Below are 14,140 nucleotides of genomic sequence, written 5' to 3'. Positions count from 1 at the left end.
ATTCTGAGCCACCCGGTCAAACAGACATTCTCTCCCCCCACCCCCACCCCCCACCCTGCCACCCCCCCCTACCCTGCCACCCCCCCCCCCCCCGCAGCAGCTGGGGAGGCCACAACCTGATGGCGGGACCCAGTATGAAGATACGCGTCAGAGGCTGGATTTCGTGCAAAATAGCGGACTCGCTTACGTCGATCCTAGATCCGGTCACTTGTATGTGCTGACTCTGTCCCCCGCCGTGTCCGCTGGTAGGTCTTGTGGGCATGCAAATGAGGCATCCGAATATATTAATGCAGATAGGATGAGGTGGTTTTCATCAGGATGCAGGCCGCCCTGGGGGGGGGGGGGGGCTGGTAAGGGGTCACTGTTCATACACCACGCAAATGTGCTGCCGCCTTCCTTAGAACAGAACCGTATTCTGTCAGTCCTTCTCAAGCTGCCCTTCCCCCAAATCCCTGTAGTGAGCGGGGGGGGGGGGGGGGGGGGGGCGGGGGGGGGATGAAACCAGAGCTTAATCAGGTTCCTCCCCATCCCGTGTGTACAGAGCGTGTAACCATGTAGAGTGCGGGGATCACATCGTCTGGCTCCTGTCATCCCTACCTTGGCACCCCTGCAAACAGCCACCCGGGGACCCGAGGAGATGTGGATGATGGTGGCAGAGCGTGTGCTCCCCCAGAGCCCCATGGGTCCACGAGCGGCTGGCCCGATGGAGAGAGAAACCCCCGAGAGCCTCATTTGAGCAGCTGATTTAGCTGCGTCTAACAGGACAGCGACCCTGTTATATATACGAACAGAACTTCTATTTACAAGGCAGCTTGGGTTTTCTGTTCAACGCAGAAGACCCCTCTCTCTCTCTCTTTTAGAGTAATCTGTACACCCAATGTGGGGCTCGAACTCATGACCCCGGAGTCACATGTTCTTTCGACTGAGCCGGCCAGCAACCCCCACCCCCCACCCCCGGTGAAGTTCTGATCATTGTGTCTCTGTGCTATTGTTTCCATAGCGTTCTGACAGCTCAGGGCCCGGAGCCTGCTTCGGATTCCGGGTCTCCCTCTCTCTCTCTGCCCCTCCCCTGCTCGCGCTCTGTCTCTGTCTCTCAAAAAATGAATAAACTTAAAAAAAAAATTTTTTTTTAATGTCCTAGTGTTTCCCAGACAGAATTATTACCTACTAACGTATCAGTTGCCCCCTTGGCCAAGCAGGTCTGTGTAGTCAGACTGGAAGCAGGACATCCTTTTCGGGATGGGTCCACCCAGCACCTGTTATGATCACCCAGAACCCAACACCGGCAGCTCACAACCTTGATCAGGATAATATTCCACGCTTACACTTACCTAGGTATTTTTTAAAAAATTTTTTTATAAATGTTCTTATTTTTTTTTTTTTTTTTAATTTTTTTTTTTTTTTCAACGTTTTTTTTTTTTTTTTATTTATTTTTGGGACAGAGAGAGACAGAGCATGAACGGGGGAGGGGCAGAGAGAGAGGGAGACACAGAATCGGAAACAGGCTCCAGGCTCCGAGCCATCAGCCCAGAGCCCGACGCGGGGCTCGAACTCACGGACCGCGAGATCGTGACCTGGCTGAAGTCGGACGCTTAACCGACTGCGCCACCCAGGCGCCCCTGTTCTTATTTATTTTTGAGAGACAGAGAGACAGAGCACGAGTGGGGGAGGGGCAGAGAGAGAAGGAGACACAGAATCGGAAGCAGGCTCCGGGCTCCGAGCCATCAGCCCAGAGCCCGACGCGGGGCTCGAACTCACGAACCGTGAGATCGTGGCCTGAGCCGAAGTTGGACGCTCAACCGACTGAGCCACCCAGGCGCAACCCCCCCAGGTATTTTAATGTAGGGTTTAGTTATTCAGTCCAGGAGATCTAATGTCCCCTGCTCTCCAGGGGTGATCAGGCCTTGGCCAACTGATTTAACTGAAATTCCAAAGGAATTATTTGAGGAACCAGAGGACTATTTATTAGTTTACAATGAGAGCTATAATATTTAACATTTAATTGACAAGAAGGTCAGACACATTGTCCACTCGGCACACTGTCTTCCTGGGAAGAAAATCTACTTGAGGAATTGAATTACGAAAGCCAGCGGGTAGATACGAAACGGGTAGGTCACGTGGCTTCCTTCTCTCAAGCCGGAATCGCCAGATGACCGAGCTCCTGCGGTGGTGAGATGGTCATTTCCTCAGGTCAGAGCACCCGCTCCAACAGAGTCACAGAACGGTTCCCTTCTCCACCTCCTTCCCTGGGCTTTCGACTGTTCTCGTCATTCAAGGTCAGTTTCAGCAAGACCCGGAAGAGGGTAATCACGAAGGAGAAGGATCTGGGGGCACCTGGGGGCACCAGCATTCGGAGTAGGTCCCATCCATCTCAGGATATTCTCACCTCCCTTGAGGTGGTTGGTTCTAGAAAGCGCATGTGACCTCATGGAAGCCAGCGAGGCATACAGCTTCTGCGAAATGAGCCTCACTTTCTTCCCGTGGAATGTTCTCTGGCCTGACCCCGAGACTGAATTGGGGCTACCGGCCTGCACCGGCCTGAAGACGAAGCCAGCCCAGAGGAGGGTCGAGCGACAGAAACAGAGCCAGAGGCTGCGGATGGCGTCCACCCCGACACCCGCCCCACCCGGGGACCCAGGGACCAGAACGTGCGGGACGACAGCGGTCCTCGTGGTTCAAGCGAGTTGAGCCGTGTTTCGTATTCCACACAGCCGCGGGCACGCTGGCCGAAACCTCCTCTCCCTTGAGGAGTATCTGAGAACGCCGGACGTCGTTAATCACCAGGGAAGTGCAGATTAAGTCCTCGATTCGATACCACTGGAGCCCCACCAGAGTGGCTCAAATGTAGAGTACAAAGCGTCGATGAAAACACAAAGCCGTTGGAAATCTGCTCCTCGCTCCGAGCGTGAGACAGAACGGCTCCTTTGGAAAGCGGTCGGCCGGCTCCTTATCAAGTGAAACAGCCACGTTTTATGTTTACTCCGAAATTCTACTTCTTGACGATTGCTAAAAAGAAATGGAAGCGTATGGGGAGGGGGGGGAGGGGAGTGTCCCGGCACCACCCCCGGGAAACCACAGCCGGCGTGAACACCAGGCTCGCACAAAGAGAAGGGCTTGGGCCAGCCTTCTCCGGCTGGCCTTCCCCGGGCTGCGTGTCCAAGCGGTGGGGAGTCCTCCCTCCGGGAGGGCGCAGAGCTAGGAGAGAGGGTTGTGCGCTGTGCTCTCCCCCCGCACCCCACCCCAGGCGCCGTCGGATCCCTTTGGCAAGAGCCGAGCCCTGCTAGCTCGTCCTGTCCCATCTGTTAGGCTCAGACACCCGCCACCTACAGACATGCGTTACCTCTGCGGCTCCCCGGGGACCCGGCAGGCATGCTCCGAACCTGTCCCAGCTGTCCTGTGCCAGCTGCCGCTCCTCTGTCTCCCGCTCTCCAGGAGAAGGCCCCTCCAGCCACCATGGCCCCGGGAGCCCTGTTGCTGCAGCCCGGACGGCCACCACTGGTGTGGCTGAGGCTCTGGACCCGACCCTCTTCTGACCCAGCAGCGGCCCCCCAGGGCACGGGCAGGTTGGCCCCGGCAGGTGGCCGTGGGCCATGACTTCACACTCGCGGGGACGTGGGGGGGCAAAGGTGGGGTTCTGACCGGCTCTCAAATCTCACGGCTGGTGTCCACACGTGGGCAGCGGACACAGCCCCCCACCACCGGCCCTGTCTTCAGCTCCTGCTTGCCCTTCCAGAAGGAAGACTTCCAGAGGCGTGAGACTCTGCCCCTGGGGTACAAAAGTCTCTGACCACCAGCACCACCACCCCCGGCACTCTCGGGCCCAGAGGAAGACGGGGGGCAGAGCTCACCCCCCACCCCCGAGCCCAGAGAGATGCCCCGCCCTGCCGGAGGTAAGCCAACAGCTCCAAAGCGAAGCCTGGATGTCCCTCTACAGGGTAACCTAATTTGAGGCCCGTCCTGGTCCAGCGCTGTCTCCAGTGCCTTCATTAGCGCGCGGGAGTCTGGAGCCCGCAGGCGCCGGCTAATTGAAAATTGATGACAGCCTCCGGGTGAGGGACAGGCAGGTCCTGCTGCAGGCCTGGGGCCTCGGGGCCTCACCCCAAGCTGTGTTCCCGCAGCCCCGTGCGCCTCCGATGACGGACAACGTGTGTGTCCTTCCCAGCCATTCTAGTCCATTCCGTGGACACAGAAGTATTAGATTCTTTTTTATTTTTTTACTGATTTTAATGTTTATTTATTTTTGAAGGAGAGAGAGAGACAGAGCGTGAGGGGGGTTGGCAGAGAGAGAGGGAGACACAGACTCCGAAGCGGGCTCCAGGCTCCGAGCTGTCCGCACAGAGCCCGACGCGGGGCTCGAACTCACGAACTGCGAGATCGTGATCTGAGTCGAAGTCGGACGATCAACCGACTGAGCCACCCAGGTGCCCCGCGAGAGCTGTCTCTAGAGACTTGTCCCAGTAAGAGCACACGCACCACCGCCACCCTCCTGCTGTCCCTTTGCCCCACAGGGACACCCACACCACGAGCCTCAGGCTCCACAAGGCTCCATCCGGCAGCACGGAGCCCCAGCCCGGCCACGGCCACGGCTTGGGCCCCCCGCTGAGAAGCCAAGCCCTCCCCAGCACGACCCGTCCTCTGCCCAAAGCCAGGGCCACTATTGGGGAATCATCATTCAGCAGCGCATGAATAAAAGCCTGATAGGAGCTCCCAGGAGCCCTGCCCGCAGAAGTCCCAGTGGTCTGTGTCCTCGGGGCTGGCAGGCCGGGGCCTCGGTCCTCAGGGAGGAAATTTCTGGCTGGGGCCCTAAAGGGCTGCTATGGACAGAGGCATTCTTTTGCCCCACTTGTGGGGGCTGAAAGCTCCCTTCCCACCCTGAGAGGCCTCGCCACCCAGTCGGCCCAACCTCTGGGCTGCCCACCCGCCTGCCTGTGGCCCCCACGGCCCCCTGCGGGTCTTCTGTCCCAGAGAGGGGACTCTTCTCTCGCTGCGGCCCAGCCCCCGCACATGCTCTCTCCCTCTGCCTCTCGGTGCCCCCCTCACTGTCCCCTGTTTCAATGCACCCCCCTCACTGTCCCTTGTCTCTCTGCGCTACCCGCAAACCCCCAGTCCTTCTCTCCGGGGGCCAAGAGTCTCTCCGTGTGGCTCTTGGCCGAATGATTGAACGCTTCCATTTATCTGCCCAGGAGAGGTCTCCGGAACCCACAGAGCAGCAGGCCAGCCACAGGGACATGTAACACAGCCCCCAGAGGGCTCTGGGACGTCCTGCGGGGAAGGAGGCTGGGGGAAGCAGCTCAGGGCTTCTCAGTGTCGCCAATCGCCAGGATCACACGATGCCCCCCAGCCCCACCCCAGGCCAATTAAATAAAGCATCCGAATTTTTGAAAAGCTTCCCTGGTGATCCTGAAGTTCACTCGGAGAAGAGAGCCACGGGCTCAGCGATGGCTGCCGCCAGGGGGCGGGAGCATCATGGTGGCCCTGGCCACACGCCTCCCCTGCAAGGCCGTGCAAATGTCCAGAGAACCAGGAGACGGGGTGCAGAGCCCGGCCTAGGAGACGGCCTTGCAAAGCTCTTGGTTTCCCAGGCCAGAAGGGGTCCCTGTGGCTCAGATGCTCCAGGAAGTGATGGGGGAGGGGGTGGGAAGCAGCCTCTTGCCTCTGCTTCCTGTCTTCCTAATGAGTCTCCCCCTCCCCACACCCGGCCATCCCCACCCTTCATTCCTCCCTGTTCACAAAGGCCCAGCTCGGACGGCACCTGCCGTTCCTTCAACAAGCAAACACAAGCACTGCTGTGCGCCGGGCCCTGGTTTCTAGAGCCAGAAGTGGAGACAGGGTTTCTGCCCAAAGGTAACCGCGGGCAGGGGCAGCGGGACGCCGGGAACCAGGGCTCTCGGTGCCAGGGGGGCTCTTAAGTCACCCAGGCTCTGCCCAAGGGGGCTGGAGGTTTCCCGGGACGACAGGACACTGAGCCGAGTTGTAAGGGGCAGCAGGTTCCCGGAATGTTTCCTCGGAGGTTCAGCTCCCTTCCCCGTGAGCACGGCGCACCTCACCTTTTCCACCCCAAGTGTGCCCAACGGATGTGGGTGTGCATCTGCGAGCCGAGGTGAGGCCCCGGGTGCCGGGACTCGGACCTCGCGGGTCCTTACACCGACGTCAGGCCGTCTGCGCGGCCCAGGACGCGCGTGCAGGGTGTGTGTGTGTGTGTGTGTGTGTGTGTATGAGTGACCTCAGGCCGTCTGTGCGGCCCCGGGATGTGCGTGCAGGGTGTGTGTGTCTGTGTGTGTGTGTGTGTGTGTGTGTGTGTGTGACGTCAAGCGGTCTGCGCAGCCTGGGACGCGCGTGCTGGAGATGTGTGCGTGCAGGGGACGTGTGTGCGTGACGTCAGCTCGTCTATACGCGCGCCCCCGGGACGCGCGTGCAGGGGACGAGTGCGCGTGTGTTGGACGCCACCTAGTGGTCAGTGGGTCCAACTTCTTTCCAGGCTAAGGCACCAACTCGCCAAGGTGTAGCGAGGCTTCCTTCGGAACACGGCCAGATTTTGTTTTATTTGTTTATAAACTTTATTTATTTTGAGAGGGGAAGAGCAGGGGAGGGGGCAGAGAGAGAGGGAGACACAGAATCCCAAGCAGGCTCCAGGCTCCAAGCTGTCAGCACAGAGCCCTACATGGGACTTGAACTCACAAACCGTAAGATCACGACCGGAGCCGAAGTCAGAGGCTTAAGTGACTGAGCCCCCCCCTGGCACCCGTAAAACAAAGCCAGATTTTCGAAGCAAGGATGCTGTGACCCCACGGTAAGGTCAATGGGGCACCGCTGAGTGATGGCCTGCTGCAAAGTGGTGGGCCAGGGGAAGGGGGACGAGGGGGACGCCATGCCCAGCGTCACCTGGCTTCTGGGGCCTGGCCAGGAGCAGTCCCCCTCGTGTGCCCTGGGCCTCAGCTGCCTCATCCGTCACGACCGGCTCTAACCTCCAGGGCCCTATTAAACCCCGCTCCCCTGCCCAACCACAACTGTCCTAGGAATGACGCACCTGGTCCCCCAAGCCGGGCCACTTCCCTCCAAGGGAAACGCTAAGCCAGGCGGACACCAGGAGCGCAGGTCCGGGCAAGCCAGGATGAATGGCCGCCCACCTGTAAAGAGACAGCTTTGGAACCGTCAGTGACAGCCACACGCGCCCCACGCTTGTCCCAAGCGTAGGAAGGGTGACAGTCCCTTGTCCAGAGCACCTTACAGTTTTCTCCGGAAGCAGACCTGACAGAAGGATGCTCCTGGTGTCTACTGTGGACAGGAGGGGGAGGGGGGACAGTCACCACAAGGGCTGCTTCCTCAGGCCAGTTCCCTCCGAGGGCAGCTGAAGCTTAATCCTGATGGGAGACCCTGGAGATTCCAGAACAATCCCACCCCGGGGGTCGGGGGGCCGGGGGGGTTTACACATCCTCGGCCAGCATCGGTTTCGACTGCTGGGGGCTCAGAGGGCACAGGCTCCCGCTCAGGTGGGCGAGGCAGTGCTGAAGCTTCGAGAGAGGAGCAGAGTGGGGGGCCCTCCGGCAGGGAGCAGGTCCGGCTGCTGGGATGGGGGGGGGGGGCAGGACGTGCACTGAGAGGAGGACACAGGAGGGGGGGCTGCCCCCAGAGTCCGCGGCACTGGGCCTCGGGGAAGGTGTCATTGGACCACGTGGGCAATGTTTCCAGGGAAAAGAAGAAAAGAATGAGAGATGGCCTGGCCTGACGCACAACGGAAGATCGAGAGTTGTAAGCATAAGAGGAGCCCAGGAGGGCACCCCCCCCCAAACGCACCACCGGTCATGTGATGGGGGCAGATTCTTCCCCACTGCCCACGGGAGAGACTTCTAATCCCAGGCCCGGCCTTCCTCCCCTCCCTGACTCACCTGTCCCCAGGAGATGGAGGTTCCCAGTCGTCCCTCTGTCCCCATCGCCCCCGGGGTGGTCCCAGACGCACCCCCAGAGTAGGCTTTCTCCTGCGGTCGGGTGTTCGCCACTGACCCAAAGCGCCATCCTCCACGCTGGCCCGCATCTGTAAGAAAGGGCACGGTTTTCTTTCCTCCGGTTTTATATCTTCATAGAGAAGGGGAGGCGTTTACAGGGGAACCCCTTGGACACCCAGACAGCAGGCTGAGGCCGAACGAGGGTTCTGTGGTTTCCTGCCTCTCCCCCCACGACCTGCACCTTGCCCCCCCCCCCCCCCCCGTTGGCAGTCCCTCGAAACGGCCCTCAGTGCTCCTCTGGGTGTCTTTCCCCTACACGCAAAGAGAAATTTGGGAACTGACGGGAAAAGGTCAGCACAGCAGAGGATTTGGAGGTGCCGGCTAGGACAGTCCTGGCCACGGGGAACGCGCCGGCCCGGCCGCCCTGGGTCTCTGATCACAGGTCTGGGCCCTGCTGCGGTGCTCCCGGAGCTGGCTGTGGCCCCCACCCCTCCCAGGGCCCCCCCGTCCCTCTCAGGACCCCCCCCACCTCTGCTCCACCCCTGCCCTCTGTCCAGGGGGAGTCAGCGGCGAACGCAGGATCCCTGCCCACCTTTTGCAGGTGAGCTGCTGAGGCTCCAAACGCGGCCAGTGCACAGGGACGGTGCAGTGCCCCGGTGACCCCGGAGCGCAGGGCAGTCTGTGGCCCCACAGCCTGCGGACTTCAGCCCTGCAGACCCTCTGTCCGAGCCACAGACACAGGACCCTGCTCTCCCTTTGGATTCTCAAAGGGCACCCTACCTTCTTTCCTAAAAGGATAACAACCTTGCCCAGTCGATTCCAAGTTCAGGTTTACTGAACACCAGTTTCCCATGGTAAATTAATCAATTGCCATCCAGATGTTTCTTTGTTGTTAGGTTCATTCATTTTGAGAGAGCACGCAAGTCAGGAGGGGCAGGGAGAGGGGGAGAGAGAGAATCCCGAGCAGGCTCCACGCTGTCATCGCGGGAGCCCGACTCGGGGCTCGAGCCCACGAACCGTGAGATCGTGGCCTGAGCCGAAACCAAGAGTCAGGTGCTTAACCGACCGAGCCGCCCAGGCGCCCCTCACGTATAACCTTTTTCAAGAATCATAATGGTCATGTGCTCATTATCCGACTGAAACAGAATAACACCGATGACTTCGAATCTCCCTGAGATGTATTCCCTTCCGTTCCGCCTGAAATAACTACTATTGAAAACGTGCGTTAATCATTTCCTTGCTTTTCTTTAATGTATTATGACATACATGAGGAACTTTAAGCAACACGTTGTTTAGTTTTTCCTCACTTTGAATTTTACATAAATGGATCTAGGCTCAATTAATTTTTCTCTGACTTAATTTTTTCACCGAGTACTGTCTTTGCGATTCATATACGTTAATGCATGGGCTGTAGTTCACTCATTGACATTGTTGTATAGTATTCCACTGAATGGATATACCACAACACGTTTATCCTACCATTTGTGGGGATTTGGGTTGTTTCCATTTGGGGCTGTTGTGAACGATCCTGGTACAAGCATTTTTTTTTTTAATGTCTGGTCTTCTGACACCAAGGGGCAGGTGTTTCCTTAGTAGGTCAGAGGAGACGAGCAAGTTCAACTCTATCAGGCAATGGGCCGGCCGTGATTTTAGTCTGCTCCGGGGTTGGCTCCAAATATGGCGGTTGTCATTTATTTTGCAAACATCTATGGAGTTATTTTCGTGCCAGTCGCTGTCCCAGGTACAGAGCTTCCAAGATGAGCCAGACACTCAGGGCGCCTGGGGGGCTCAGTCAGTTAAACACGTCTGACTCTTGGTTTCAGCTCAGGTCATGATCTCACAGTTCGTGGGTTCAAGCCCCACGTCGGGCTCTGCGCTAATAACGTGGAGCCTGCTTGGGATTCTCTCTCTCTCTCTCTCTCTCTCTCTCTCTCTCTCTGCCCTTCCCCTGCTTGTGCTATTTCTGTCTCTCTCAAAATAAAAAAAATAAAGTTAAAAAAAAAATGAGCCAGATAATGGCTCTGTCCTCGAGAGTTCACAGGTTAGATGGGAGAGTGCATGAGTTTATACTAGGTTCTGATCAGCTTGAAGAGACGGATGCTTTGGTTGTGTCCCCACGACATAGTCCCTGGCTCTGGAGGGGGACAAGCTGTCCACACCCTATCGGTGGTACAATCCGGGTAGACCTAGCCCGTCTCAGGCCGACCTGCTTCCTGAGCCTGAATCATCCCAGGCTCGCTCACCGATGCATCCTTACACCATTGCCCAGTCTCTCAGTTGGAGACTGCCTCTTTCCAGAACAGGAGTCCTCAACTGGTCTAAGTTCACCGTGTTCCTGTCCGGGCAGCACGAGGGAGCAATGGCCAGAACAGCTCAGCCTCCCACCCTGCCGCCCTAGCCGGCTGCCCTTCGGGGAATCACCTCTGCTCCGCTGTGAATCCAGGAGACCAGACGCAGCTCAGAGATGCCTCCCTGTTTGAAGAGTCCCGGGTTTTGCTCCTTGTTGTTATATGCGGGGAATTAAATTTGACTCGATTATTTCTCAATAATTCAAATAAATCACGTCACGATGGGGTTCCGCCGTAATTCAAAACCTCCAATCTTAGAACATCAGATCATGTGCGCGTATTTCATTCTAACTAAATTTCCTGCCCTCTGACATTGCAGAGGAAGGAGAACCACCGAATTTTGATGCAATTTTCTTTGTTTTATTTTTTAATATATTTTTTTAAAGTTTTAATGTTTGTTTGTTTTTGAGAGAGAGAGACAGCGTGGGAGCAGGGGAGGGGCAGAGAGAGAAGGAGACGCAGAACCCGAAGCAGCCTTCAGGCTCCACACCGTCAGCGCAGAGCCCCTCGCGGGGCTCGAACTCACGAACCGTGAGATCATGACCTGAGCCGACGTCGGGCGCTCAACCGACTGAGCCCCCCGGGCACCCTGAGAAGCTGTCTTTTCTAATCCCCTGCTGCAGGTGTCCTCTGGGAGGGGTCTGTTCAGGTGTTGCCCATGACTCAAAAAGTTCCGAGCCCCCTCTTTGTGAGGTGTGGCCTACACAGGGGCCCTGCCCGGTTCTCCTTGACATGAAGACCCCATACTGGGCAGGGGGATGGCGGAGGGGGGGGACCGGGAGAAACAGGCAAGACCCCAACCCCCCGCCCTCCCACCCCCTCCGCCTTCTCTGACTGCTATGGTTCCATAGGAGGTGACAAGGCCCCCGGGACACCAGCGCCCAGGCCACTGGAGAGGGGCTCCCTTCTGACACCGCTTGTGGCCTGCGTTTCCAACCAAAGCACCAGGCTTTCCTGGCCGCTCCTGTCCCCCTGCCCTGAGCCCGCAAGGCCCGGTGCCCAGGGCGCCCCTGTAGCTCAAACCACACGTCTTTGTCTCGCATGAGGCAGAGGGGGCGGTCCGCCCAGGGAGGGGGACCCGTGGTCACGTGTGTGCCCACACTTGCGCCCGGGCACTGCTCTGGCATTAGGGCCACCCGGCAAACAAGAGCCAAGCCTTGGAGCCCCGGCCGGGGGTGCCCGCCTGCTGGGGTGGCCCCCGACCTCCCTCCCCATCCCCGGAGGAATGAGGCTGGGTGTTGTTTTTACAGGCTGCACGCAGGAATTACAGATCAGGAGGGAAAACAACAGAACCATGGATGTTGTGGGTTTTTAGGAAAGGGGCCTCTCCCTCGCGAAGACGCCCCCCACCCCCCCCCCACCCCGGCCTCTCCCAGTGCCTCCCTCAGGCCACAGCTTTCTCCTCGGGCCGCCGCGTTAACGAACGGAGCGTGTGGGAAGGAGCACTTGGGACTTGGGAGCAAACGGGGAAATAAAGTCAAACATGTGTATGTCATTAAAAAAAAAAAAGCAGGGGGCGCCTGGGTGGCTCAGTCGGTTAAGCTTCCGACTTCGGCTCAGGTCACGATCTCGTGGTCCGTGAGTTCGAGCCCCGCGTCGGGCTCTGGGCTGATGGCTCAGAGCCTGGAGCCTGCTTCCGGTTCTGTGCCTGCCTCTATCTCTGCCCCTCCCCCATTCATGCTCTGTCTTTCTCTGTCTCAAAAATAAATAAAAATAAAAAATAAATAAAAAATAAACATTAAAAAAAAATTTTAAAAAAGCAGGAAGCTTAGTATAAAGTACAACATGGGGGGATTTTTTTTTAATGATAGTAGGGGAAATTCACAGAGGAAGAAATTGACATAGCTCATGCCATACGAAGAGATACTTGGTCTCCTCGGCAATCAGACACTACATAAATAAAAATAACATTACAAACGGACAATACTAGGGTCGTGGGATCGAGCCCCACCTCGGGCTCTGAGCCGAGCTTGGAGCCCGCTTGAGATTCTCTCTCTCCCTCTCTCTCTGCCCCTCCCCCCCCAATAATAATGATGATGATAATAGTAAATAAAAACCAAGGAAATTACCGGGAGATAGACTGAGTACATGTTGTTTCAAATACCTCATGTCATTTAAAATACTCATGTCAGTTAAAATACCAAGTCCCTGTGAAGTCAGAGAAGAAATGCAGTTTTTTAAGTTTATTTATTTTGAGAGAGAGAGAGAGAGAAGAAATCCCAAGCAGGCTCTGAGCTGTCAGCACAGAGACTGACACGCAGGGCAGCTGAGGTCGGCAACCCACACTCACCGCTGGGGAGGGCACACCGCCCGCCCTGAGGGGCCACCCAGGCTGCACCAGGGGGCAGGGTAGACAAGCAGGGGCCGGGGGGGGGGGGGGGCAGGCTCCGTAGTGATAAGGTAGGGTGACGATGGGTTTGTTGAGTGATTTTTCAGGCTGGCAGGAAGGTGACACCGAGACTGAGGTCCAGGGGGCTGGGGTGCAGCGGGGCCAGCTGGTGGGGGACCCAGGCGGGGGAGGGGGGCCTTTCCTGCTGGGTCGAGGGTGGTCCCGGGAACTCACAGTTAGACCCTGTGAGGCCCCAAGATGTCCAGACAGCACCTGGGATCACAGCCCTTACGATACTCCATACCCAGGGGACCAATACCCCAGAGAGTCTCCAAGGGCACACAGCAGGCAGGGCGGGCTGTGCGTGCAAAGCCCCACAAAACGCTTGGGAAGAAGTTCACCACGGAGGCGGGAGAGGGTTAGGGGAGCTGCACGCCCAGACACCACGGGGCAGGGGGTGTCTCCCGGGCCACAGTCAAGGTGACAAGGGCACATCCGGCATGGGGGGCCTGGGAGTGATGGCGGCTCCCGCGGGCAGAAGACAATCCACCAGGACCCCCATCACGGGAGCGCACGCCCACCCTTGCTTCCCCACGCACAATCCCCGGCCACGGGCTGTGGAAGACAAAACCAAAGACAAATACATACGACCTCAAAGACACACGTGAGCAGACAACCCAGAGCCACCACGTTTGAAGACCACCCACACCACGAGAGCCACATATGGTCAAACCCAGTGAGGGCTCGGGTTCTGTGTTCAGGTGATCGGGATGCCGCCCTTCCTTCCTCCTTCACACCTTGGTTTTTAAAACGACCCAAGATATGGGGCGCCTGGGTGGCTCGGTCGGTTAAGCGTCCGCCTTTGGCTCAGGTCATGATCTCGCGGTTCGTGAGTTTGAGCCCCATGTCGGGCTCTGTGCTGACAGGTCAGAGCCTGGATGGAGACTGCTTCCAATTCTGTGTCTCCCTCTCTCCCCACCCCTCCCCTGCTTGCGCTCTGTCGCTCTCTCTCTGTCTCAAAAATAAACACAAAAAATGTATTGAAATACATAATATTCATCTAGAAACTTGTATGAAGAATAATTATAAAGTGGGAAATAGTGTAAACCCTATCTTTTTTTTTTTTTTAAGTTTTTATTGAAATTCCAGTTAGGGAACAGACACGTTCTATTCGCTTCGGCTAAAGTGATTCAACACTTCCCTACATCACCCCGTGCTCATCACGGCAAGTGGCCGCCTTAATCCCCATCATCTGGCCCACCCATCCCCCACCATCTCCCCTCTGGCGACCACCGTCAGTGTGCTCTCTAGAGTTAAAGAGTCTGTTTCTTGGTTTGTGAGGACACAGTTATTTTTACCGCAAAGGCCACTTCCTGCTGAGGAAGAGCAACGACCCAAGATGGAAACGCGGCAGACACTGGCAGGTGTCCGGAGACATCTGTCCCGGACTTCTTCCCAGCCACGGGCCAGGCTGTGTCCCCACCCGCCTCGCGCCTGACCTGTCATGTGTCTTGTGCTCA

The 14,140-nt window shown here is 57.4% G+C and overlaps 1 long non-coding RNA gene across 1 annotated transcript in view; it reads right to left on the bottom strand.

The window, feature by feature from the left end:
* The window catches only part of LOC145713337 (uncharacterized), a 385,846-nt gene that overhangs the window by 208,680 nt on the left and 163,026 nt on the right, over nt 1-14,140 (bottom strand). The window lies entirely within an intron of this gene.

The sequence above is a fragment of the Panthera onca genome, chromosome F1 (genome assembly GCF_046562875.1).
Source record: "Panthera onca isolate mPanOnc1 chromosome F1, mPanOnc1 haplotype 2, whole genome shotgun sequence".
In the NCBI taxonomy this organism is placed as follows: domain Eukaryota; kingdom Metazoa; phylum Chordata; class Mammalia; order Carnivora; family Felidae; genus Panthera; species Panthera onca.
The sequence above is the reverse complement of the archived record's forward strand: the minus strand, read 5'-3'. Positions and strand labels throughout refer to the sequence as shown.